Source organism: Oncorhynchus tshawytscha, linkage group LG13 (assembly GCF_018296145.1).
Source record: "Oncorhynchus tshawytscha isolate Ot180627B linkage group LG13, Otsh_v2.0, whole genome shotgun sequence".
NCBI lineage: Eukaryota > Metazoa > Chordata > Actinopteri > Salmoniformes > Salmonidae > Oncorhynchus > Oncorhynchus tshawytscha.
Genome location: NC_056441.1, coordinates 76535009 through 76558075, shown reverse-complemented (window position 1 = coordinate 76558075; position 23067 = coordinate 76535009). Strand labels below are relative to the sequence as shown.

Sequence of the window (23067 nt, the reverse complement as noted above, 5' to 3'; positions counted from 1 at the left end):
ATGAGGTGGTACCACGGTGTATTGACAGAGGGGCAGAGGAATACTCCCTGACCACCGCTAACCCATTAATCAGCCAACCGGTGGGCACAGGGTGATGGCCGACACGTCACCGCGACAAACCGACAGACAGAGACAACAGCCAGGCCACTCCGGATCAGCACATCTCCCTAGAGAGGGAGGAAGGAGAGAAGAGCACAAAATAAGAGAGAGGTTGTGGAGAGAATTGCTGACGCTGCTCAGATAGGATAGATGACCAGGAAGGAAGAATGAATGATAGCAGATAAAGTAAAGAAATAATTGAAGTAGTTAGGCCTCCTCCAGCTATCCCGTTCCACTCTCTCTGAGTGCCTTCTCTCTTGGAGTGATCCACGACCATATGGGTTCTCTCAGTCACCCAGACAGGGTAATTATCCGCCTGGGGATGTGATCTTCACACCATTCCCATGGGATAAGCAATGGGGAAGGGAGAGAGCCGGCCTGAAATGGGTGTCACTGGGCCAATTGGTAATAACTGATTGGCCAGCGCTGCTGCCAGGAAAAAACGTATCTAACAGAGGGAAGGGGTTGGGTTAAATGTGAAGACACATTTCGATTGAATGTGTTCAGTTGTGCAACTGACTTAGGTGTCCCCTTTCCCACATCTCCAGTAGGTACTTGACTTCTGTTAGCTCGGACTATGGTTCCTTCTAGCACTAAAAACTGGGCCAAAATGCTTTGGTCTGCTTCTCACTTACTGACACACCTTTATCTGTACATTCTCCACCTGTCTCTCCAGCACAGAGTCCATAAAACAGAGAACTAGTGCAGCTCCCTGCAGATACTCTTGGCGCTAATGCTAATTGTGTTGGCTAGGCCAGCTAAAGCAAATTTTTAGGTGTTTTGGCTTTGGGCTTCAGGGTTTAAAGGAAGGTTATTAAGGTGGGTTGCGGGTTTCTTTCCAAACAATCACCTAAACCCCCTTTAATCCTCACCTTGTCAGAAGATATCGCTCCCTCCTCTCTCAAGGATAAACTAAGACTGTAAGTAAGTATTTTAAGACTGTAGATTAGCGCAAGGCTGTGTGCTGTACCTTTGGATGCCTCTGCTTTTGATTCCAGGGAGTTTATAGGTAGTGTTTGATTCCAGGGAGTTTATAGGTAGTGTTTGATTCCAGGGAGTTTATAGGTAGTGTTTGATTCCATCAAGTCCAGGACCAGGACTTGGATACATCCAGCAGATGGCCATGGGTGAAAGTCTTTGTTGAATTTGTTAAAGTTTTCTCCTCTGGGTCTGGGGAGAGGGGGAGGGTGGGAAAAGCCCCCAAAAATGTAGTCCGGCACAGAACAATTGTTGTAATCTTTTTTTAAAGAGAGACCGCTACTCGTGGCTGTTGAGACAGGCTCCCTGGTTCTCTTGGCAGGTTATTTGTATACTGTGTAGATAGGCTGTTTTGTGCAGAGAGAGATTTCCATGACTTTGATCTCTCCACTTTCCCTGGGCTTTGCTTTTTACTTGAACGGAGAAGGCGTTGCTGCTTATTTGTGTCGTCACGCTACAGTAGATCCAATGTGCACCCAGAGATCCGTTGCCAGTGATCTTCTCCTCTAATTTACATAATAGTTGCTCTGGGTTCTGTTTAATTGAGGGAGAGGGAGAGAATTTTAAACTTACATCTGTTAAAGGATATGTTTTTTTTAAACCAAATTAAAATGTTTTTTTATAAGGGTCTAGACACTTTTTTGTTGTTGTCACTTGGTTTTGAGAAACTTACCCCAACTCGTGATACACTTCCTCGTTGCTAGTTCTGCAATATGGGGGCCACAGATAAACATGAACAAAGGCTGCAAAAACACCCAAATACTTCCTTTTCGAAACTGCAAAGCTATAAGTATAGTAATGCAGATCTTTTTAGATTTTGTACACATGAAATTTGAATTCCAAACTTTATCCGCAACGTTATATTCCATTGTGTTGCCCCTGGAGCGATACCTCTCTGTACAGCTGGATAGGGGAAACCGCTGTAGTCGTACAAAATAATATAACGTTGCAGATAAAGTTTGAAATGGCACAATTTTGTGTCAGACCTTCAGGTTTAGAAATGCATATCTGGTTTTCATTATCTTACTTTTCTCTCTTTCTTGTTCTCTCCCTCTCCCGCCCTCTATCTCTCCCGCCCTCTATCTCTCCCGCCCTCTATCTCTCCCGCCTCCATTCCCCTCTTTCCCCCTTTACTAACAGAAATGCTGACCTAGTAAGTGCAACAGGCAAAAAAGTTTTCCCCTTGGTCTTGTGTCTTAATCTGTTTTCCAGAGCCCCCTTTCTCCTCCGTGGCTCACCTAATTTCTTTGTCTTTAATGGCAGGTCTAGTATTTTCCTAAGGCCTGCCAGACACACTTCTTTGGAACTAAAGTTCTGAGGCTGAAGCTTCAGCTGGCCAGCCTGATCGATTGAAATTCCAGAATGAGAAATATAGCAGAGGACATAAATATTGCAATTAGGGATGGGGATTCGGCTCCTACCTCAAACCAGGGTTTTATTGGGCTAGGGGTTTCTTAAAGGGTCTCTCGGGTGTGGAGGCTGACTGTTATGTAATGCTAATACATACGTACACTGTGCTTGGCTCCTCTACCCAGCGCTGCCTGCTTCTCTGCACAGGAGGTGAGCTCTGCAGAGGGCTGATTGAGCCTTGCTCACTGTAGGTTTCTGTATAAATAGATTTCATCTAATACCCTTGGCCTGGGTGGTACACTAATAAAGGAAATATATATATATATATATAATGTCTTTTTTTTTTTTTTTGCAAAAAAATATATGGGGGATTGGAAGTGATGTAGACAATTACATTGGAAGCTACAGTCTATCTGCAATACTAAAACTGATCTACCCACTAAAAAAATTCACATCTATAAAAAAAAATGCTCCCGGCCAAGTTTGGAGGGTGTTGAAACCACTGGTACACTCGTATGTATTCATACATGAATACATATAGACATACACATGGCTACCTACTAATGTAGGCTACGCTCTCTTATTTATCGATATTCATGGACACACACTGTTCAGTAATATACATGGACATGACGTACGTACACAAGCACATCCCAAGCTCATTTTGACATGTATGTATTGTATGCCATTGTATGCCCATTTACACCCAAACAAAATCCAGTCTCCACATATACAAACACACTTTGTCTCTGTCACACTCTTTGCCCACTCTGCGTCTGTCCTGAGTGATGTATGAACAGATCCACAGCCTCATTTCGCACGCACACACACGCTATAATCTGGCCCAAGACTAACAGTAGAAAAAATCTGCCTAGGGTGATGTAATACCATACAGTAATATAATCTGAAGTGATCATGTCTTACTGGTAGCAGGGACCTTTGACCTCCTCTCTCATGACAAGGGGATTATGGCCAACCTGCAGTCAGGAGTAGTTAGTTGAGCTCTCAACCTTTTGGCATAAACACAAAATGGCTGTTGGGTTGCTGTGGTGCGAGAAACACGACACAATGACTTAGCTACTCCTGATTTGTTGCAATGCGTGGTTGGCGGCAGGTGATTGGCTGAGAGATTATAGCTTGCTAGGCCTCCCTTCCTTACCGACAATCCCATATTGCCCTCTTCATTGCCTTAACACTAAATTCACATCAATTAACCTTTAATTAACCTTTAATTGATGACAAATTAGTTGGATAGGTCAATGAAGGAGAACTGTTGTAATGACTACAGGCAGAGAGAGAGAGGCTGTTCTTTAGCGTTATGTGACTGCTTAATCTGCCTGCATATTAGCCGCTCGAGTGCTAAGGAAATGGCGAGTGAGAGAGCGTGTCTAACCGAAGGGGAGAGGGGGGCTGATGAACGAGTTTCAACCTCAATGTTGTGTCAGACGGACGCCTTGAGAAAGAAATTACTTCTCACTGATATTCATGGTCAAGAAGATGTATTTGGGGGAATTAATGATGAATATAACATTTCAGCACTGATAAACTTCCAATAGTTTAGTGTCCTCATTGAATATTTTTGTCTTTCAACCTCTCAATCTCTGACCTTGTCTCTATTTGCTTTCATTTTATCTTTGTTTCTCATTTACCATGCTCCTCTACCCAGTCTACTGCTTTATCTTCTCTTTTCTGTCTGTTTCTCATTTACCATGCTCCTCTACCCAGTCTACTGCTTTATCTTCTCTTTTCTGTCTGTTTCTCATTTACCATGCTCCTCTACCCAGTCTACTGCTTTATTTTTATTTTTATTATTATATATTTATTATTTATTTTTCTGTGTGTGTGCCTGTGTGTGTGTCGGTCTCCCTGTGTGTGTGCCTGTGTGTGTCGGTCTCCCTGTGTGTGTGCCTGTGTGTGTCGGTCTCCCTGTGTGTGCCTGTGTGTGTCGGTCTCCCTGTGTGTGTGTGCCTGTGTGTGTCGGTCTCCCTGTGTGTGTGCCTGTGTGTGTCGGTCTCCCTGTGTGTGTGCCTGTGTGTGTCGGTCTCACTGTGTGTGTGCCTGTGTGTGTCGGTCTCCTGTGTGTGTGTCTCCCTGTGTGTGTCGGTCTCCCTGTGTGTGTGCCTGTGTGTGTCGGTCTCCCTGTGTGTGTGCCTGTGTGTGTCGGTCTCCCTGTGTGTGTGCCTGTGTGTGTCGGTCTCCCTGTGTGTGTGCCTGTGTGTGTCGGTCTCCCTGTGTGTGTGCCTGTGTGTGTCTCCTGTGTCTCCCTGTGTGTGTGCCTGTGTGTGTCGGTCTCCCTGTGTGTGTGCGTGCCTGTGTGTGTCGGTCTCCCTGTGTGTGTGCGTGCCTGTGTGTGTCGGTCTCCCTGTGTGTGTGCGTGCCTGTGTGTGTCGGTCTCCCTGTGTGTGTGCGTGCCTGTGTGTGTCGGTCTCCCTGTGTGTGTGCGTGCCTGTGTGTGTCGGTCTCCCTGTGTGTGTGCGTGCCTGTGTGTGTCGGTCTCCCTGTGTGTGTGTGTGTGTGTGTCGGTCTCCCTGTGTCTGTGCGTGTGTGTGTGTCGGTCTCCCTGTGTGTGTGTGTGTGTGTGTCGGTCTCCCTGTGTCTGTGTGTGTGTGTGTGTGTCGGTCTCCCTGTGTCTGTGTGTGTGTGTGTCGGTCTCCCTGTGTCTGTGTGTGTGTGTCGGTCTCCCTGTGTGTGTGTGTGTGTGTGTGTCGGTCTCCCTGTGTGTGTGTGTCGGTCTCCCTGTGTGTGTGTGTGTGTCGGTCTCCCTGTGTCTCTCCCTGTGTGTGTGTGTGTGTGTCGGTCTCCCTGTGTGTGTGTGTGTGTGTGTGTGTCGGTCTCCCTGTGTGTGTGTGTGTGTGTGTGTGTCGGTCTCCCTGTGTGTGTGTGTGTGTGTGTGTGTGTGTGTGTGTGTGTGTCTCCCTGTGTGTGTGTGTGTGTCGGTCTCCCTGTGTGTGTGTGTGTGTGTGTGTGTGTGTGTCGGTCTCCCTGTGTGTGTGTGTGTGTGTCGGTCTCCCTGTGTGTGTGTGTGTGTGTGTGTGTCGGTCTCCCTGTGTGTGTGTGTGTGTGTCGGTCTCCCTGTGTGTGTGTGTGTGTGTCGGTCTCCCTGTGTGTGTGTGTGTGTGTGTGTGTCGGTCTCCCTGTGTGTGTGTGTCTCCCTGTGTGTGTGTCGGTCTCCCTGTGTGTGTGTGTGGTCTCCCTGTGTGTGTGTCTCCCTCCCTGTGTGTGTGTGTCGGTCTCCCTGTGTGTGTGTGTGTGTGGTCTCCCTGTGTGTGTGTGTGTGTGTGTGTGTCGGTCTCCCTGTGTGTGTGTGTGTGTGTGTCGGTCTCCCTGTGTGTGTGTGTGTGTGTGTGTCGGTCTCCCTGTGTGTGTGTGTGTGTGTGTGTCTCCCTGTGTCTGTGTGTGTGTGTGTGTGGTCTCCCTGTGTGTGTGTGTGTGTGTGTCGGTCTCCCTGTGTGTGTGTGTGTGTGTGTGTGTGTCGGTCTCCCTGTGTGTGTGTGTGTGTGTGTGTGTGTCGGTCTCCCTGTGTGTGTGTGTGTGTGTGTGTGTCTGTGTGTCGGTCTCCCTGTGTGTGTGTGTGTGTGTGTGTCGGTCTCCCTGTGTCTGTGTGTGTGTGTGTGGTCTCCCTGTGTCTGTGTGTGTGTGTGTGTCGGTCTCCCTGTGTCTGTGTGTGTGTGTGTGTGTGTCGGTCTCCCTGTGTGTGTGTGTGTGTGTGTGTGTGTCGGTCTCCCTGTGTGTGTGTGTGTCTCTCCCTGTGTGTGTGTGTGTGTCCCTGGTCTCCCTGTGTGTGTGTGTGTGTGTGTCGGTCTCCCTGTGTGTGTGTGTGTGGTCTCCCTGTGTGTGTGTGTGTGTCGGTCTCCCTGTGTGTGTGTGTGTGTGTGTGGTCTCCCTGTGTGTGTGTGTGTGTGTGTGCGGTCTCCCTGTGTGTGTGTGTGTCGGTCTCCCTGTGTGTGTGTGTGTGTGTGTCGGTCTCCCTGTGTGTGTGTGTGTGTGTGTGTGTGTGTCGGTCTCCCTGTGTGTGTGTGTGTGTGGTCTCCCTGTGTCCCTGTGTGTGTGTGTCGGTCTCCCTGTGTGTGTGTGTGTGTGTCGGTCTCCTGTGTGTGTGTGTGTCGGTCTCCCTGTGTGTGTGTGTGTGTGTGTGTGTGTGGTCTCCCTGTGTGTGTGTGTGTGTGTGTGGTCTCCCTGTGTGTGTGTGTGTGTGTGTGTGGTCTCCCTGTGTGTGTGTGTGTGTCGGTCTCCCTGTGTGTGTGTGTGTGTGTCGGTCTCCCTGTGTGTGTGTGTGTGTGTCGGTCTCCCTGTGTGTGTGTGTGTGTGTGGTCTCTCCTGTGTGTGTGTGTGTGTCGGTCTCCCTGTGTGTGTGTGTGTGTGTGTCGGTCTCCTGTGTGTGTGTGTGTGTGTGTGTGTCGGTCTCCCTGTGTCTGTGTGTGTGTGTGTGTCGGTCTCCCTGTGTGTGTGTGTGTGTGTGTGTGGTCTCCCTGTGTGTGTGTGTGTGTGTCGGTCTCCCTGTCTCCCTGTGTGTGTGTGTGTGTGTGTGTGTCTCCCTGTGTGTGTGTGTGTGTCGGTCTCCCTGTGTGTGTGTGTGTGTGTCGGTCTCCCTGTGTGTGTGTGTGTGTGTGTGTGTGTCTCCCTGTGTGTGTGTGTGTGTGTGTCGGTCTCCCTGTGTCCCTGTGTGTGTGTGTGTGTGTCGGTCTCCCTGTGTGTGTGTGTGTGTGTGGTCTCCCTGTGTGTGTGTGTGTCGGTCTCCCTGTGTGTGTGTGGTCTCCCTGTGTGTGTGTGTGTCTCCCTGTGTGTGTGTGTGTGTGTGTGTGTGTCTGTGTGTCCCTGTGTCCTCCCTGTGTGTGTGTGTGTCGGTCTCCCTGTGTGTGTGTGTGTGTGTGTGTGTGTCTCTCCCTGTGTGTGTGTGTGTGTGTGTGTGTCTCCCTGTGTGTGTGTGTGTGTCGTCTCCCTGTGTGTGTGTGTGTGTGTCTCTCCCTGTGTGTGTGTGTGTGTGTGTCGGTCTCCCTGTGTGTGTGTGTGTCGGTCTCCCTGTGTGTGTGTGTGTGTGTGTCGGTCTCCCTGTGTGTGTGTGTGTGTGTGTCGGTCTCCCTGTGTGTGTGTGTGTGTGTGTCGGTCTCCCTGTGTGTGTGTGTGTGTGTGTGTGTGTGTCTCCCTGTGTGTCCCTGTGTGTGTGTGTGTGTGTCGGTCTCCCTGTGTCTGTGTGTGTGTGTGTGTCGGTCTCCCTGTGTGTGTGTGTGTGTGTGTGGTCTCCCTGTGTGTGTGTGTGTGTGTGTGTCGGTCTCCCTGTGTCTCCCTGTGTGTGTGTGTCGGTCTCCCTGTGTGTGTGTGTGTGTGGTCTCCCTGTGTCTCCCTGTGTGTGTGTGTGTGTGTGTCGGTCTCCCTGTGTGTGTGTGTGTGTGTGTGTCGGTCTCCCTGTGTCTGTGTGTGTGTGTGTGTCGGTCTCCCTGTGTGTGTGTGTGTGTGTGTCGGTCTCCCTGTGTGTGTGTGTGTGTGTCTCCCTGTGTCTCCCTGTGTCTGTGTGTGTGTGTGTGTCGGTCTCCCTGTGTGTGTGTGTGTGTCGGTCTCCCTGTGTCTGTGTGTGTGTGTCGGTCTCCCTGTGTGTGTGTGTGTGTGTCGGTCTCCCTGTGTGTGTGTGTGTGTGGTCTCCCTGTGTGTGTGTGTGTGTGTGTGTCTCCCTGTGTCTGTGTGTGTGTGTGTCGGTCTCCCTGTGTGTGTGTGTGTGTGTCGGTCTCCCTGTGTCTGTGTGTGTGTCGGTCTCCCTGTGTGTGTGTGTGTGTGTGTGTGGTCTCCCTGTGTCTGTGTGTGTGTGTCGGTCTCCCTGTGTGTGTGTGTGTGTGTGTGTGTCGTCTCCCTGTGTGTGTGTGTCTCGTCTCCCTGTGTGTGTGTCTCCCTGTGTGTGTGTGGTCTCCCTGTGTGTGTGTGTGTGTGTCGGTCTCCCTGTGTGTGTGTGTGTGTCGGTCTCCCTGTGTGTGTGTGTGTGTGTGGTCTCCCTGTGTGTGTGTGTGTCTCCCTGTGTGTGTGTGTCGGTCTCCCTGTGTGTGTGTGTGTGTGTCGGTCTCCCTGTGTGTGTGTGTGTGTGTCGGTCTCCCTGTGTGTGTGTGTGTGTGTGTGTGGTCTCCCTGTGTGTGTGTGTGTGTGTGTCGGTCTCCCTGTGTGTGTGTGTGTGTGTGTCGGTCTCCCTGTGTGTGTGTGTGTGTGTGTCGGTCTCCCTGTGTGTGTGTGTGTCGGTCTCCCTGTGTGTGTGTGTGTGTGGTCTCCCTGTGTGTGTGTGTGTGTGTGTGTCGTCTCCCTGTGTGTGTGTGTGTGTGTCGGTCTCCCTGTGTGTGTGTGTGTGTGTCGGTCTCCCTGTGTGTGTGTGTGTGTGTGTGTCGGTCTCCCTGTGTGTGTGTGTGTGTGTCGGTCTCCCTGTGTGTGTGTGTGTGTGTGGTCTCCCTGTGTGTGTGTGTGTGTGTCGGTCTCCCTGTGTGTGTGTGTGTGTGTCGGTCTCCCTGTGTGTGTGTGTGTGTGTCGGTCTCCCTGTGTGTGTGTGTGTGTGTGTGTGTCGGTCTCCCTGTGTGTGTGTGTGTGTGTCGGTCTCCCTGTGTGTGTGTGTGTGTGGTCTCCCTGTGTGTGTGTGTGTGTGTGTGTGGTCTCCCTGTGTGTGTGTGTGTGTGGTCTCCCTGTGTGTGTGTGTGTGTGTGTGTGGTCTCCCTGTGTGTGTGTGTGTGTGTGTGTGTGTCGGTCTCCCTGTGTGTGTGTGTGTGTGTGTCGGTCTCCCTGTGTGTGTGTGTGTGTGTGTCGGTCTCCCTGTGTGTGTGTGTGTGTGTGTGTCGGTCTCCCTGTGTGTGTGTGTGGTCTCCCTGTGTGTGTGTGTGTCGGTCTCCCTGTGTGTGTGTGTGTGTGTGTGTCGGTCTCCTGTGTGTGTGTGTGTCGGTCTCCCTGTGTGTGTGTGTGTGTGTGGTCTCCCTGTGTGTGTGTGTGTGTGTGTCGGTCTCCCTGTGTGTGTGTGTGTGTGGTCTCCCTGTGTGTGTGTGTGTGTCGGTCTCCCTGTGTGTGTGTGGTCTCCCTGTGTGTGTGTGTGTCTCCCTGTGTGTGTGTGTGTGTGTCGGTCTCCCTGTGTGTGTGTGTGTGTGTCCCTGTCTCCCTGTGTGTGTGTGTGTGTGTGTGTGTCGGTCTCCCTGTGTGTGTGTGTGTGTGTGTGTGTGTCGGTCTCCCTGTGTGTGTGTGTGTGTGTGTGTGTGTCGGTCTCCCTGTGTGTGTGTGTGTGTGTGTGTCTCCCTGTGTGTGTGTGTGTGTGTGTCGGTCTCCCTGTGTGTGTGTGTGTGTCGGTCTCCCTGTGTGTGTGTGTGTGTGTGTGTCGGTCTCCCTGTGTGTGTGTGTGTGTGTGTGTCTCCCTGTGTGTGTGTGTGTGTCTCCCTGTGTGTGTGTGGTCTCCCTGTGTGTCCCTGTGTGTGTGTGTGTGTGTGTGTGTCGGTCTCCCTGTGTGTGTGTGTGTGTGGTCTCCCTGTGTGTGTGTCGGTCTCCCTGTGTGTGTGTGTGTGGTCTCCCTGTGTGTGTGTGTGTGTGTCGGTCTCCCTGTGTGTGTGTGTGTGTGTGTGTGTGTGTCGGTCTCCCTGTGTGTGTGTGTGTGTGTGTGTCGGTCTCCCTGTGTGTGTGTGTGTGTGTGTGTGTGTCGGTCTCCCTGTGTGTGTGTGTGTGTGTCGGTCTCCCTGTGTGTGTGTGTGTGTGTGTCGTCTCCCTGTGTGTGTGTGTGTCTCCCTGTGTGTGTGTGTCGGTCTCCCTGTGTGTGTGTGTGTGTGTGTGTGTCGGTCTCCCTGTGTGTGTGTGTGTGTGTGGTCTCCCTGTGTGTGTGTGTGTGTGTGTCTCTCCCTGTGTGTGTGTGTCGGTCTCCCTGTGTGTGTGTGTCCCTGTGTCTCCTGTGTGTGTGTGTGTGTGTGTCGGTCTCCCTGTGTGTGTGTGTGTGTGTGTCGGTCTCCCTGTGTGTGTGTGTGTGTGTGGTCTCCCTGTGTGTGTGTGTGTGTGGTCTCCCTGTGTGTGTGTGTGTGTGTCTCCCTGTGTCTCCCTGTGTGTGTGTGTGTGTCGGTCTCCCTGTGTGTGTGTGTGTGTGTGTGTGTGTGTCGGTCTCCCTGTGTGTGTGTGTGTGTGTGTGTGTGTGTGTCGGTCTCCCTGTGTGTGTGTGTGTGTGTGGTCTCCCTGTGTGTGTGTGTGTGTGTGTCGGTCTCCCTGTGTGTGTGTGTGTGTCGGTCTCCCTGTGTGTGTGTGTGTGTGTGTCGGTCTCCCTGTGTGTGTGTGTGTGGTCTCCCTGTGTGTGTGTGTGTGTGTGGTCTCCCTGTGTGTGTGTGTGTGTGTGTGTGTCTCGGTCTCCTGTGTGTGTGTGTGTGTGTGTGTGTGTCGGTCTCCCTGTGTGTGTGTGTGTGTGTCGGTCTCCCTGTGTGTGTGTGTGTGTGTGTGTCGGTCTCCCTGTGTGTGTGTGTGTGTGTCTCCCTGGTGTGTGTGTGTGTGTGTCTCCCTGTGTGTGTGTGTGTGTCGGTCTCCCTGTGTGTGTGTGTGTCGGTCTCCCTGTGTGTGTGTGTGTGTCGGTCTCCTGTGTGTGTGTGTGGTCTCCCTGTGTGTGTGTGTGTGGTCTCCCTGTGTGTGTGTGTGTGTGTCTCCCTGTGTGTGTGGTCTCCCTGTGTGTGTGTGTGTGTGTGTGTCGGTCTCCCTGTGTGTGTGTGTGTGTGTGTCGGTCTCCCTGTGTGTGTGTGTGTGTGTGTCTCCCCTGTGTGTGTGTGTGTGTGTGTGTGTGTGTGGTCTCCCTGTGTGTGTGTGTGTGTGTCGGTCTCCCTGTGTGTGTGTGTGTCGGTCTCCCTGTGTGTGTGTGTGTGTGTGTGTCGGTCTCCCTGTGTGTGTGTGTGTGTGGTCTCCCTGTGTGTGTGTGGTCTCCCCTGTGTGTGTGTGTGTGTCCCTGGTCTCCCTGTGTGTGTGTGTGTGTGGTCTCCCTGTGTGTGTGTGTGTGTCGGTCTCCCTGTGTGTGTGTGTGTCGGTCTCCCTGTGTGTGTGTGTGTGTGTGTGTCTCCCTGTGTGTGTGTGTGTGTGTGTGTCGGTCTCCCTGTGTGTGTGTGTGTGTGTCGGTCTCCCTGTGTGTGTGTGTGTGTGTGTGTGTGTCGGTCTCCCTGTGTGTGTGTGTGTGTGTGGTCTCCCTGTGTGTGTGTGTGTGTGGTCCCTGTGTGTGTGTGTGTGTGTGTCGGTCTCCCTGTGTGTGTGTGTGTGTGTGTGTGTGTCGGTCTCCCTGTGTGTGTGTGTGTGTGTGTCGGTCTCCCTGTGTGTGTGGTCTCCCTGTGTGTGTGTGTGTGTGTCGGTCTCCCTGTGTGTGTGTGTGTGTGTGGTCTCCCTGTGTGTGGTCTCCCTGTGTGTGTGTGTGTCGGTCTCCCTGTGTGTGTGTGTGTGTGTGTGGTCTCCCTGTGTGTGTGTGTGTGTCGGTCTCCCTGTGTGTGTGTGTGTGTGTGTCGGTCTCCCTGTGTGTGTGTGTGTGTGTCTCCCTGTGTGGTGTGTGTGTGTGTGTGTGTGTCGGTCTCCCTGTGTGTGTGTGTGTGTGTGTGTGGTCTCCCTGTGTGTGTGTGTGTGTGTGTGTGTGTGTCGGTCTCCCTGTGTGTGTGTGTGTGTGGTCTCCCTGTGTGTCGTGTGTGTGTGTGTGTGTGTGTGTGTCGGTCTCCCTGTGTGTGTGTGTGTGTGTGTGTGTCGGTCTCCCTGTGTGTGTGTGTGTGTGTGTGTCGGTCTCCCTGTGTGTGTGTGTGTGTGTGGTCTCCCTGTGTGTGTGTGTGTGTGTGTGTGTGTGTCGGTCTCCCTGTGTGTGTGTGTGTGTCGGTCTCCCTGTGTGTGTGTGTGTGTGTGTGTCGGTCTCCCTGTGTGTGTGTGTGTGTGTGTGTCTCTCCCTGTGTGTGTGTGTGTGTGTCGGTCTCCCTGTGTGTGTGTGTGTCTCCCCTGTGTGTGTGTGTGTGTGTCGGTCTCCCTGTGTGTGTGTGTGTGTGTCGGTCTCCCTGTGTGTGTGTGTGTGTGTGTGTCTCCCTGTGTGTGTGTGTGTGTGTCGGTCTCCCTGTGTGTGTGTGTGTCGGTCTCCCTGTGTGTGTGTGTGTGTGTGTGTGGTCTCCCTGTGTGTGTGTGTGTGTGTGTCGGTCTCCCTGTGTGTGTGTGTGTGTGTGTCGGTCTCCCTGTGTGTGTGTGTGTGTGTGTGTGTGGTCTCCCTGTGTGTGTGTGTGTGTGTCGGTCTCCCTGTGTGTGTGTCTCCCTGTGTGTGTGTGTCTCCCTGTGTGTGTGTGTGTGTGTCTCGTCTCCCTGTGTGTGTGTGTGTGTCGGTCTCCCTGTGTGTGTGTGTGTGTGGTCTCCCTGTGTGTGTGTGTGTGTGTGTGTCGGTCTCCCTGTGTGTGTGTGTGTGTGTGTCTCCCTCTCCCTGTGTGTGTGTGTGTGTGTGTCGGTCTCCCTGTGTGTGTGTGTGTGTGTCGGTCTCCCTGTGTGTGTGTGTGTGTGTGTGTCGGTCTCCCTGTGTGTGTGTGTGTCGGTCTCCCTGTGTGTGTGTGTGTGTCGGTCTCCCTGTGTGTGTGTGTGTGTCTCCTGGTCTCCCTGTGTGTGTGTGTGTGTGTGTGGTCTCCCTGTGTGTGTGTGTGTGTGTGGTCTCCCTGTGTGTGTGTGTGTGTGTCTCTCCCTGTGTGTGTGTGTGTGTGTCGGTCTCCCTGTGTGTGTGTGTGTGTGTGGTCTCCCTGTGTGTGTGTGTGTGTGTGTGTCGGTCTCCCTGTGTGTGTGTGTGTGTGTGTCGGTCTCCCTGTGTGTGTGTGTGTGTGTGTCGGTCTCCCTGTGTGTGTGTGTGTGTCGTCTCCTGTGTGTGTGTGTGTCGGTCTCCCTGTGTGTGTGTGTGTGTGTGGTCTCCCTGTGTGTGTGTGTGTGTGTGTCGGTCTCCCTGTGTGTGTGTGTGTGTGTGTCGGTCTCCCTGTGTGTGTGTGTGTGTGTGTGTCGGTCTCCCTGTGTGTGTGTGTGTGTGTCGGTCTCCCTGTGTGTGTGTGTGTGTGTGTGTGTGTGGTCTCCCTGTGTGTGTGTGTGTCGGTCTCCCTGTGTGTGTGTGTGTGTGTGGTCTCCCTGGTCTCCCTGTGTGTGTGTGTGTGTCTCCCTGTGTCTCCCTGTGTGTGTGTGTGTCGGTCTCCCTGTGTGTGTGTGTGTGTGTGTGTCGGTCTCCCTGTGTGTGTGTGTGTGTGTGTGTGTCGGTCTCCCTGTGTGTGTGTGTGTGTCGGTCTCCCTGTGTGTGTGTGTGTGTCGGTCTCCCTGTGTGTGTGTGTGTGGTCTCCCTGTGTGTGTGTGTGTGTGTGGTCTCCCTCTGTGTGTGTGTGTGTGTGGTCTCCCTGTGTGTGTGTGTGTCGGTCTCCCTGTGTGTGTGTGTGTGTGTCTCCCTGTGTGTGTGTGTGTCTCCCTGTGTGTGTGTGTGTCGGTCTCCCTGTGTGTGTGTGTGTGTGTGTGTGTCGGTCTCCCTGTGTGTGTGTGTGTCTCTCCCTGTGTGTGTGTGTGTGTGTCGGTCTCCCTGTGTGTGTGTGTGTCTCCCGGTCTCCCTGTGTGTGTGTGTGTGTGGTCTCCCTGTGTGTGTGTGTGTGTCGGTCTCCCTGTGTGTGTGTGTGTGTGTCCCTGTGTGTGTGTGTCTCCCTGTGTGTGTGTGTGTGTGGTCTCCCTGTGTGTGTGTGTGTGTGTCGGTCTCCCTGTGTGTGTGTGTGTGTGTGTCCCTGGTCTCCCTGTGTGTGTGTGTGTGTGTGTCGGTCTCCCTGTGTGTGTGTGTGTGTGTCGTCTCCCTGTGTGTGTGTGTGTGTGTGTGTCGGTCTCCCTGTGTGTGTGTGTGTGTCGGTCTCCCTGTGTGTGTGTGTGTGTCGGTCTCCCCTGTGTGTGTGTGTGTGTCGGTCTCCCTGTGTGTGTGTGTGTCGGTCTCCCTGTGTGTGTGTGTGTGTCGGTCTCCCTGTGTGTGTGTGTGTGTGTGTGTCGGTCTCCCTGTGTGTGTGTGTGTGTCTCCCTGTGTGTGTGTGTCTCCTCCCTGTGTGTGTGTGTGTGTGTGTCGGTCTCCCTGTGTGTGTGTGTGTGTGTGTGTCGGTCTCCCTGTGTGTGTGTGTGTGTCGTCCCTGTGTGTGTGTGTGTGTGGTCTCCCTGTCTCCCTGTGTGTGTGTGTGTGTGTGTCGGTCTCCCTGTGTGTGTGTGTGTGTCTCCCTGTGTGTGTCTCCCTGTCTCTGTGTGTGTGTGTGTGTCGGTCTCCCTGTGTGTGTGTGTGTGTGTCGGTCTCCCTGTGTGTGTGTGTGTGTGGTCTCCCTGTGTGTGTGTGTGTGTGTCGGTCTCCCTGTGTGTGTGTGTGTGTGTCGGTCTCCCTGTGTGTGTGTGTGTGTCTCTCCTGTGTGTGTGTGTGTGTCGGTCTCCCTGTGTGTGTGTGTGTGTGTCGGTCTCCCTGTGTGTGTGTGTGTGTGTGTCGGTCTCCTGTGTGTGTGTGTGTGTGGTCTCCCTGTGTGTGTGTGTCGGTCTCCCTGTGTGTGTGTGTGTGTGTCTCCCTGTGTGTGTGTCTCTCCCTGTGTGTGTGTGTGTGTGTGTCGGTCTCCCTGTGTGTGTGTGTGTGTCGGTCTCCCTGTGTGTGTGTGTCTCTCCCTGTGTGTGTGTGTGTGTCGGTCTCCCTGTGTGTGTGTGTGTGTGTGTGTCGGTCTCCCTGTGTGTGTGTGTGTGTGTCTCCCTGTGTGTGTGTGTGTGTCGGTCTCCCTGTGTGTGTGTGTGTGTGTGTGTCGGTCTCCCTGTGTGTGTGTGTGTGTGTCGGTCTCCCTGTGTGTGTGTGTGTGTGTGGTCTCCCTGTGTGTGTGTGTGTGTCGGTCTCCCTGTGTGTGTGTGTGTGTGTGTGTGGTCTCCCTGTGTGTGTGTGTGTGTGTGTGTGTGTGTCTCCTGTGTGTGTGTGTGTGTGTGTGTCGGTCTCCTGTGTGTGTGTGTGTGTCGGTCTCCCTGTGTGTGTGTGTGTGGTCTCCCTGTGTCTCCCTGTGTGTGTGTGGTCTCCCTGTGTGTGTGTGTGTGTGTGTCGTCTCCCTGTGTGTGTGTGTGTGTCGGTCTCCCTGTGTGTGTGTGTGTGTGTCGGTCTCCCTGTGTGTGTGTGTGTGTGTGTGTGTCGGTCTCCCTGTGTGTGTGTGTGTGTGTGTGTGTGTGTCGGTCTCCCTGTGTGTGTGTGTGTGTGTGTCGGTCTCCCTGTGTGTGTGTGTGTGTGTGTGTGGTCTCCCTGTGTGTGTGTGTGTGTCTCCCTGTGTGTGTGTGTCTCCCTGTGTGTGTGTGTGTGTGTGGTCTCCCTGTTGTGTGTGTGTGTGTGTCGGTCTCCCTGTGTGTGTGTGTGTGTGTCGGTCTCCCTGTGTGTGTGTGTGTGTGTGTGGTCTCCCTGTGTGTGTGTGTGTGTGTCCCTGTCTCCCTGTGTGTGTGTGTGTGTGTGTGTGTCGGTCTCCCTGTGTGTGTGTGTGTGTGTGTGGTCTCCCTGTGTGTGTGTGTGTGTCTCCCTGTGTCTGTGTGTGTGTGTGTCCCTGTGTCTCCTGTGTGTGTGTGTGTCTCTCCTGTGTGTGTGTGTGTGTGTGTGTCTCCCTGTGTGTGTGTGTGTGTCGGTCTCCCTGTGTGTGTGTGTGTGTGGTCTCCCTGTGTGTGTGTGTGTGTGTGTCTCCCTGTGTGTGTGTGTGTGTGTGTCTCCCTGTGTGTGTGTGTGTGTGTGTGTGTGTCGGTCTCCCTGTGTGTGTGTGTGTGTGTGTGTCGGTCTCCCTGTGTGTGTGTGTGTGTGTGGTCTCCTGTGTGTGTGTGTGGTCTCCCCCTGTGTGTGTGTGTGTGTGTCGGTCTCCCTGTGTGTGTGTGTGTGTGTGTGTCGGTCTCCCTGTGTGTGTGTGTGTGTGTGTGTGTGTGTGTGTCGGTCTCCCTGTGTGTGTGTGTGTGTGTGTCTCCCTGTGTGTGTGTGTGTGTGTGTGTGTCGGTCTCCCTGTGTGTGTGTGTGTGTGTGTGTGTGTGTGTGTCTCCCCTGTGTGTGTGTGTGTGTGTGTCGGTCTCCCTGTGTGTGTGTGTGTGTGGTCTCTCCCTGTGTGTGTGTGTGTGTGTGTGTGTGTCGGTCTCCTGTGTGTGTGTGTGTGTGTGTGTCGGTCTCCCTGTGTGTGTGTGTGTGTGTGTGGTCTCCCTGTGTGTGTGTGTGTCGGTCTCCCTGTGTGTGTGTGTGTGTGTGGTCTCCCTGTGTGTGTGTGTGTGTGTGTCGGTCTCCCTGTGTGTGTGTGTGTGTGTCGGTCTCCCTGTGTGTGTGTGTGTGTGTGTCTCCCTGTGTGTGTGTGTGTGTGGTCTCCCTGTGTGTGTGTGTGTGTGTGTGTCTCCCTGTGTGTGTGTCGGTCTCCCTGTGTGTGTGTGTGTGTGTGTGTCGGTCTCCCTGTGTGTGTGTGTGTGTGTCTCTCCTGTGTGTGTGTGTGTGTGTGTGTGTCGGTCTCCCTGTGTGTGTGTGTGTGTGTGTGTGTGTGTGTGTGTCGGTCTCCCTGTGTGTGTGTGTGTGTGTCGGTCTCCCTGTGTGTGTGTGTGTCGGTCTCCCTGTGTGTGTGTGTGTGTGTCGGTCTCCCTGTGTGTGTGTGTGTGTGTGTGTCGGTCTCCCTGTGTGTGTGTGTGTGTGTGTGTGTGGTCTCCCTGTGTGTGTGTGTGTGTGTGTGTCTCCCTGTGTGTGTGTGTGTGTGTGTGTCGGTCTCCCTGTGTGTGTGTGTGTGTGTGTCGGTCTCCTGTGTGTGTGTGTGTGTGTGTCGGTCTCCCTGTGTGTGTGTGTGTGTGTCTCCCTGTGTGTGTGGTCTGTGTGTGTGTGTGTGTGTGTGTGTCGGTCTCCCTGTGTGTGTGTGTGTGTCGTCTCCCTGTGTGTGTGTGTGTCGGTCTCCCTGTGTGTGTGTGTGTGTGTCTGTCTCCCTGTGTGTGTGTGTGTGGTCGGTCTCCCTGTGTGTGTGTGTGTGTGTGTCGGTCTCCCTGTGTGTGTGTGTGTGTCGGTCTCCCTGTGTGTGTGTGTGTGTGTGGTCTCCCTGTGTGTGTGTGTGTGTGTGTGTGTGTCTCCCTGTGTGTGTGTGTGTGTGTGGTCTCCTGTGTGTGTGTGTGTGTGTGTGTCTCTCCCTGTGTGTGTGTGTGTGTGTCGGTCTCCCTGTGTGTGTGTGTGTGTGTCGGTCTCCCTGTGTGTGTGTGTGTGTCTCCCTCCCTGTGTGTGTGTGTGTGTGTGTGTGTGTGTGTGTGTGTCGGTCTCCCTGTGTGTGTGTGTGTGTGTGTCGGTCTCCCTGTGTGTGTGTGTGTGGTCTCCCTGTGTGTGTGTGTGTGTCGGTCTCCCTGTGTGTGTGTGTGTGTGTCGGTCTCCCTGTGTGTGTGTGTGTGTGTGTGTCGGTCTCCCTGTGTGTGTGTGTGTGTGTCGGTCTCCCTGTGTGTGTGTGTGTGTGTGTGGTCTCCCTGTGTGTGTGTGTGTGTGTGTGTGTGTCGGTCTCCCTGTGTGTGTGTGTGTGTGTGTCGGTCTCCCTGTGTGTGTGTGTGTGTGTGTGTGTGTGTGTCTCCCTGTGTCCCTGTGTGTGTGTGTCTCTCCTGTGTGTGTGTGTGTGTGGTCTCCCTGTGTGTGTGTGTGTGTGTGTGTGTCTCCCTGTGTGTGTGTGTGTGTGGTCTCCCTGTGTGTGTGTGTGTGTGTCGGTCTCCCTGTGTGTGTGTGTGTGTCCCTGTCTCCCTGTGTGTGTGTGTGTGTGTGTGTGTGTGTGTGTCGGTCTCCCTGTGTGTGTGTGTGTGTCGGTCTCCCTGTGTGTGTGTGTGTGTGTGGTCTCCCTGTGTGTGTGTGTGTGTGTGTGTCGGTCTCCCTGTGTGTGTGTGTGTGTGTGTGTGTGTGTGTGGTCTCCCTGTGTGTGTGTGTGTGTGTGTCGGTCTCCCTGTGTGTGTGTGTGTGTGTGTGTGTCGGTCTCCCTGTGTGTGTGTGTGTGTGTGGTCTCCCTGTGTGTGTGTGTGTGTGTCTCCCTGTGTGTGTGTGTGTGTGTCGGTCTCCCTGTGTGTGTGTGTGTGTGTGTGTGTGTCGGTCTCCCTGTGTGTGTGTGTGTGTGTGTGGTCTCCCTGTGTGTGTGTGTGTGTGTGTGTCGGTCTCCCTGTGTGTGTGTGTGTGTCTCCCTGTGTCTCCCTGTGTGTGTGTGTGTGTGGTCTCCCTGTGTGTGTGTGTGTCTCCCTGTGTGTGTGTGTGTGTGGTCTCCCTGTGTGTGTGTGTGTGTGTGTGTCGGTCTCCCTGTGTGTGTGTGTGTGTGTGTGTGTGTGTCTCCCTGTGTGTGTGTGTGTGTGTGTGTGGTCTCCCTGTGTGTGTGTGTGTGTGTGTGTGTCGGTCTCCTGTGTGTGTGTGTGTGTGTGTCGTCTCCCTGTGTGTGTGTGTGTGTGTCGGTCTCCCTGTGTGTGTGTGTGTGTGTGTCCCTGTGTCTCCCTGTGTGTGTGTGTGTGTGTGTGGTCTCCCTGTGTGTGTGTGTGTGTGTGTGTGTGTCGGTCTCCCTGTGTGTGTGTGTGTGTGTCGGTCTCCCTGTGTGTGTGTGTGTGTGTGTGTGTGTCTCTCCTGTGTGTGTGTGTGTGTGTGTCTCCCTGTGTGTGTGTGTGTGTGTGTGTGTGTGTCTCTCCTGTGTGTGTGTGTGTGTGTGTGTGTGTGTCTCCCTGTGTGTGTGTGTGTGTGTGTCGGTCTCCCTGTGTGTGTGTGTGTGTGTGTGTGTGTGTGTGTCTCCCTGTGTGTGTGTGTGTGTGTGTCGGTCTCCCTGTGTGTGTGTGTGTGTGTGGTCTCCCTGTGTGTGTGTGTGTGTGGTCTCCCTGTGTGTGTGTGTGTGTGTGGTCTCCCTGTGTGTGTGTGTGTGTGTGTGTGGTCTCCCTGTGTGTGTGTGTGTGTGTGTCGGTCTCCCTGTGTGTGTGTGTGTGTGTGTGTGTGTGGTCTCCTGTGTGTGTGTGTGTGTGTGTCGGTCTCCCTGTGTGTGTGTGTGTGTGTGTCTCCTGTGTGTGTGTGTGTGTGTGTGGTCTCCCTGTGTGTGTGTGTGTGTCGGTCTCCCTGTGTGTGTGTGTGTGTGTGTGGTCTCCCTGTGTGTGTGTGTGTGTGTCGGTCTCCCTGTGTGTGTGTGTGTGTGTGTCTCCTGTGTGTGTGTGTGTGTGTGTCGGTCTCCCTGTGTGTGTGTGTGTGTGTCGGTCTCCCTGTGTGTGTGTGTGTGTGTGTGGTCTCCCTGTGTGTGTGTGTGTGTCGGTCTCCCTGTGTGTGTGTGTGTGTCGGTCTCCCTGTGTGTGTGTGTGTGTGTGTCGGTCTCCCTGTGTGTGTGTGTGTGTGTGTCGGTCTCCCTGTGTGTGTGTGTGTCTGTGTGTGTGTGTGTGTGTGGTCTCCTGTGTGTGTGTGTGTGTGTGTGTGTGTGTGTCGGTCTCCCTGTGTGTGTGTGTGTCTCCCTGTGTGTGTGTGTCCCTGTCTCCCTGTGTGTGTGTGTGTGTGGTCTCTCCTGTGTGTGTGTGTGTGTCGGTCTCCCTGTGTGTGTGTGTGTGTGTGTGTGGTCTCCCTGTGTGTGTGTGTGTCGGTCTCCCTGTGTGTGTGTGTGTGTGTGTGTCCCTGGTCTCCCTGTGTGTGTGTGTGTGTGTGTCGGTCTCCCTGTGTGTGTGTGTGTGTGTCGGTCTCCCTGTGTGTGTGTGTGTCTCCCTGTGTGTGTGTGTCGGTCTCCCTGTGTGTGTGTGTGTGTGTCGGTCTCCCTGTGTGTGTGTGTGTGTGTCTCCCTGTGTGTGTGTGTGTGTGTGTGTCGGTCTCCCTGTGTGTGTGTGTGTGTGTGTGTGTCGGTCTCCCTGTGTGTGTGTGTGTGTGTGGTCTCTCCTGTGTGTGTGTGTGTGTGTGTGTGTGTGTGGTCTCCCTGTGTGTGTGTGTGTGTGTCGGTCTCCCTGTGTGTGTGTGTGTGTGTGTGTGTGTGGTCTCCCTGTGTGTGTGTGTGTGTGTGTCGGTCTCCCTGTGTGTGTGTGTGTGTGTGTGTGTCTCCCTGTGTGTGTGTGTGTGTGTGTCGGTCTCCCTGTGTGTGTGTGTGTGTGTGTGTCGGTCTGTGTGTGTGTGTGTGTGTGTGTGTGTGTGTCGGTCTCCCTGTGTGTGTGTGTGTGTCGGTCTCCCTGTGTGTGTGTGTGTGTGTCTCCCTGTCTCCCTGTGTGTGTGTGTGTGTCGGTCTCCCTGTGTGTGTGTGTGTGTCGGTCTCCCTGTGTGTGTGTGTGTGTGTGTGTGTGGTCTCCCTGTGTGTGTGTGTGTGTGTGTGTCTCCCTGTGTGTGTGTGTGTGTGTGTGTGTGTGTCTCCCTGTCCCTGTGTGTGTGTGTGTGTGGTCTCCCTGTGTGTGTGTGTGTGTCGGTCTCCCTGTGTGTGTGTGTGTGTGTGTGTCGGTCTCCCTGTGTGTGTGTGTGTGTGTCTCTCCCTGTGTGTGTGTGTGTGTGTGTGTGTGTCGGTCTCCCTGTGTGTGTGTGTGTGTGTGTGTCTCCCTGTGTGTGTCGGTCTCCCTGTGTGTGTGTGTGTGTGTGTGTGTCGGTCTCCCTGTGTGTGTGTGTGTGTGTGTGTCGGTCTCCCTGTGTGTGTGTGTGTGTGTGTGTGGTCTCCCTGTGTGTGTGTGTGTGTGTGTCTCCCCTGTGTGTGTGTGTGTGTGTCTCCCTGTCTCCCTGTGTGTGTGTGTGTGTGTGTCGGTCTCCCTGTGTGTGTGTGTGTGTGTGTGTCGGTCTCCCTGTGTGTGTGTGTGTGTGTGTGTGTGGTCTCCTGTGTGTGTGTGTGTGTGTCTCCTGTGTCTCCCTGTGTGTGTGTGTGTGTGTCGGTCTCCCTGTGTGTGTGTGTGTGTGTGTCTCCCTGTGTGTGTGTGTGTGTGTGTGGTCTCCTGTGTGTGTGTGTGTGTGTCGGTCTCCCTGTGTGTGTGTGTGTGTGTGTCGGTCTCCCTGTGTGTGTGTGTGTGTGTGTGTGTCGGTCTCCCTGTGTGTGTGTGTGTGTGTGTGTCTCTCCTGTGTGTGTGTGTGTGTGTGTGTCGGTCTCCCTGTGTGTGTGTGTGTGTGTCTCCCCTGTGTGTGTGTGTGTGTCGGTCTCCCTGTGTGTGTGTGTGTGTGTGTGTGTGTGTGGGTCTCCCTGTGTGTGTGTGTGTGTGTGTCGGTCTCCCTGTGTGTGTGTGTGTGTGTGTCTCCCTGTGTGTGTGTGTGTGTCGGTCTCCCTGTGTGTGTGTGTGTGTGTGTGGTCTCCCTGTGTGTGTGTGTGTGTGTCGGTCTCCCTGTGTGTGTGTGTGTGTGGTCTCCCTGTGTGTGTGTGTGTGTGTGTGTGTCGGTCTCCCTGTGTGTGTGTGTGTGTGTGTGTGTCTCTCCCTGTGTGTGTGTGTGTGTGTCTCTCCCTGTGTGTGTGTGTGTGTGTCTCTCCTGTGTGTGTGTGTGTGTGTGTGTGTGTCGGTCTCCCTGTGTGTGTGTGTGTGTGTGTGTCGGTCTCCCTGTGTGTGTGTGTGTGTGTGTCGGTCTCCCTGTGTGTGTGTGTGTGTGTGTGTCGGTCTCCCTGTGTGTGTGTGTGTGTGTGTGTGTGTCGGTCTCCCTGTGTGTGTGTGTGTGTGTGTGTGTCGGTCTCCCTGTGTGTGTGTGTGTGTGTCTCCCTGTGTGTGTGTGTGTGTCTCCCTGTGTGTGTGTGTGTGTGTGTGTGTCGGTCTCCCTGTGTGTGTGTGTGTGTGTGTCGGTCTCCCTGTGTGTGTGTGTGTGTCGGTCTCCCTGTGTGTGTGTGTGTGTGTGTGTGTGTGTCGGTCTCCCTGTGTGTGTGTGTGTGTGTGTGTGTGTGTGTGGTCTCCCTGTGTGTGTGTGTGTGTGTGTGTGTCGGTCTCCCTGTGTGTGTGTGTGTGTGTCGGTCTCCCTGTGTGTGTGTGTGTGTGTCGGTCTCCCTGTGTGTGTGTGTGTGTGTGTGTGGTCTCCCTGTGTGTGTGTGTGTGTGTCGGTCTCCCTGTGTGTGTGTGTGTGTGTGTCTCCCTGTGTGTGTGTGTGTGTGTGTGTGTGTCGGTCTCCCTGTGTGTGTGTGTGTGTGTCGGTCTCCCTGTGTGTGTGTGTGTGTGTGTGTGTGGTCTCCCTGTGTGTGTGTGTGTGTGTCGGTCTCCCTGTGTGTGTGTGTGTGTCGGTCTCCCTGTGTGTGTGTGTGTGTCGGTCTCCCTGTGTGTGTGTGTGTGTGTGTGTCTCTCCCTGTGTGTGTGTGTGTGTGTGTGTCGGTCTCCCTGTGTGTGTGTGTGTGTGTGTGTGTGGTCTCCCTGTGTGTGTGGTCTCCCTGTGTGTGTGTGTGTGTGGTCTCCCTGTGTGTGTGTGTGTGTGTCGGTCTCCCTGTGTGTGTGTGTGTGTGTGTCGGTCTCCCTGTGTGTGTGTGTGTGTGTGGTCTCCCTGTGTGTGTGTGTGTGTGTGTCGGTCTCCTGTGTGTGTGTGTGTGTGTGTGGTCTCCCTGTGTGTGTGTGTGTGTGTGTGTGTGTGTCGGTCTCCTGTGTGTGTGTGTGTGTGTCGGTCTCCTCTGTGTGTGTGTGTGTGTGTGTGTCTCCCTGTGTGTGTGTGTGTGTGTGTCTCCCTGTGTGTGTGTGTGTGTCTCCCTCCCTGTGTGTGTGTGTGTGTGTGTGTCTCCCTGTGTGTGTCGGTCTGTGTGTGTGTGTGTGTGTCGGTCTCCCTGTGTGTGTGTGTGTGTGTGT

The 23067-nt window shown here is 53.7% G+C and overlaps 1 protein-coding gene across 6 annotated transcripts in view; it reads left to right on the top strand.

Annotated features, from left to right (window-relative positions):
• The window catches only part of LOC112265705 (proton-coupled amino acid transporter 4), a 257307-nt gene that overhangs the window by 39416 nt on the left and 194824 nt on the right, over positions 1-23067 (top strand). The gene's annotated exons all lie outside the window — the stretch shown is intronic.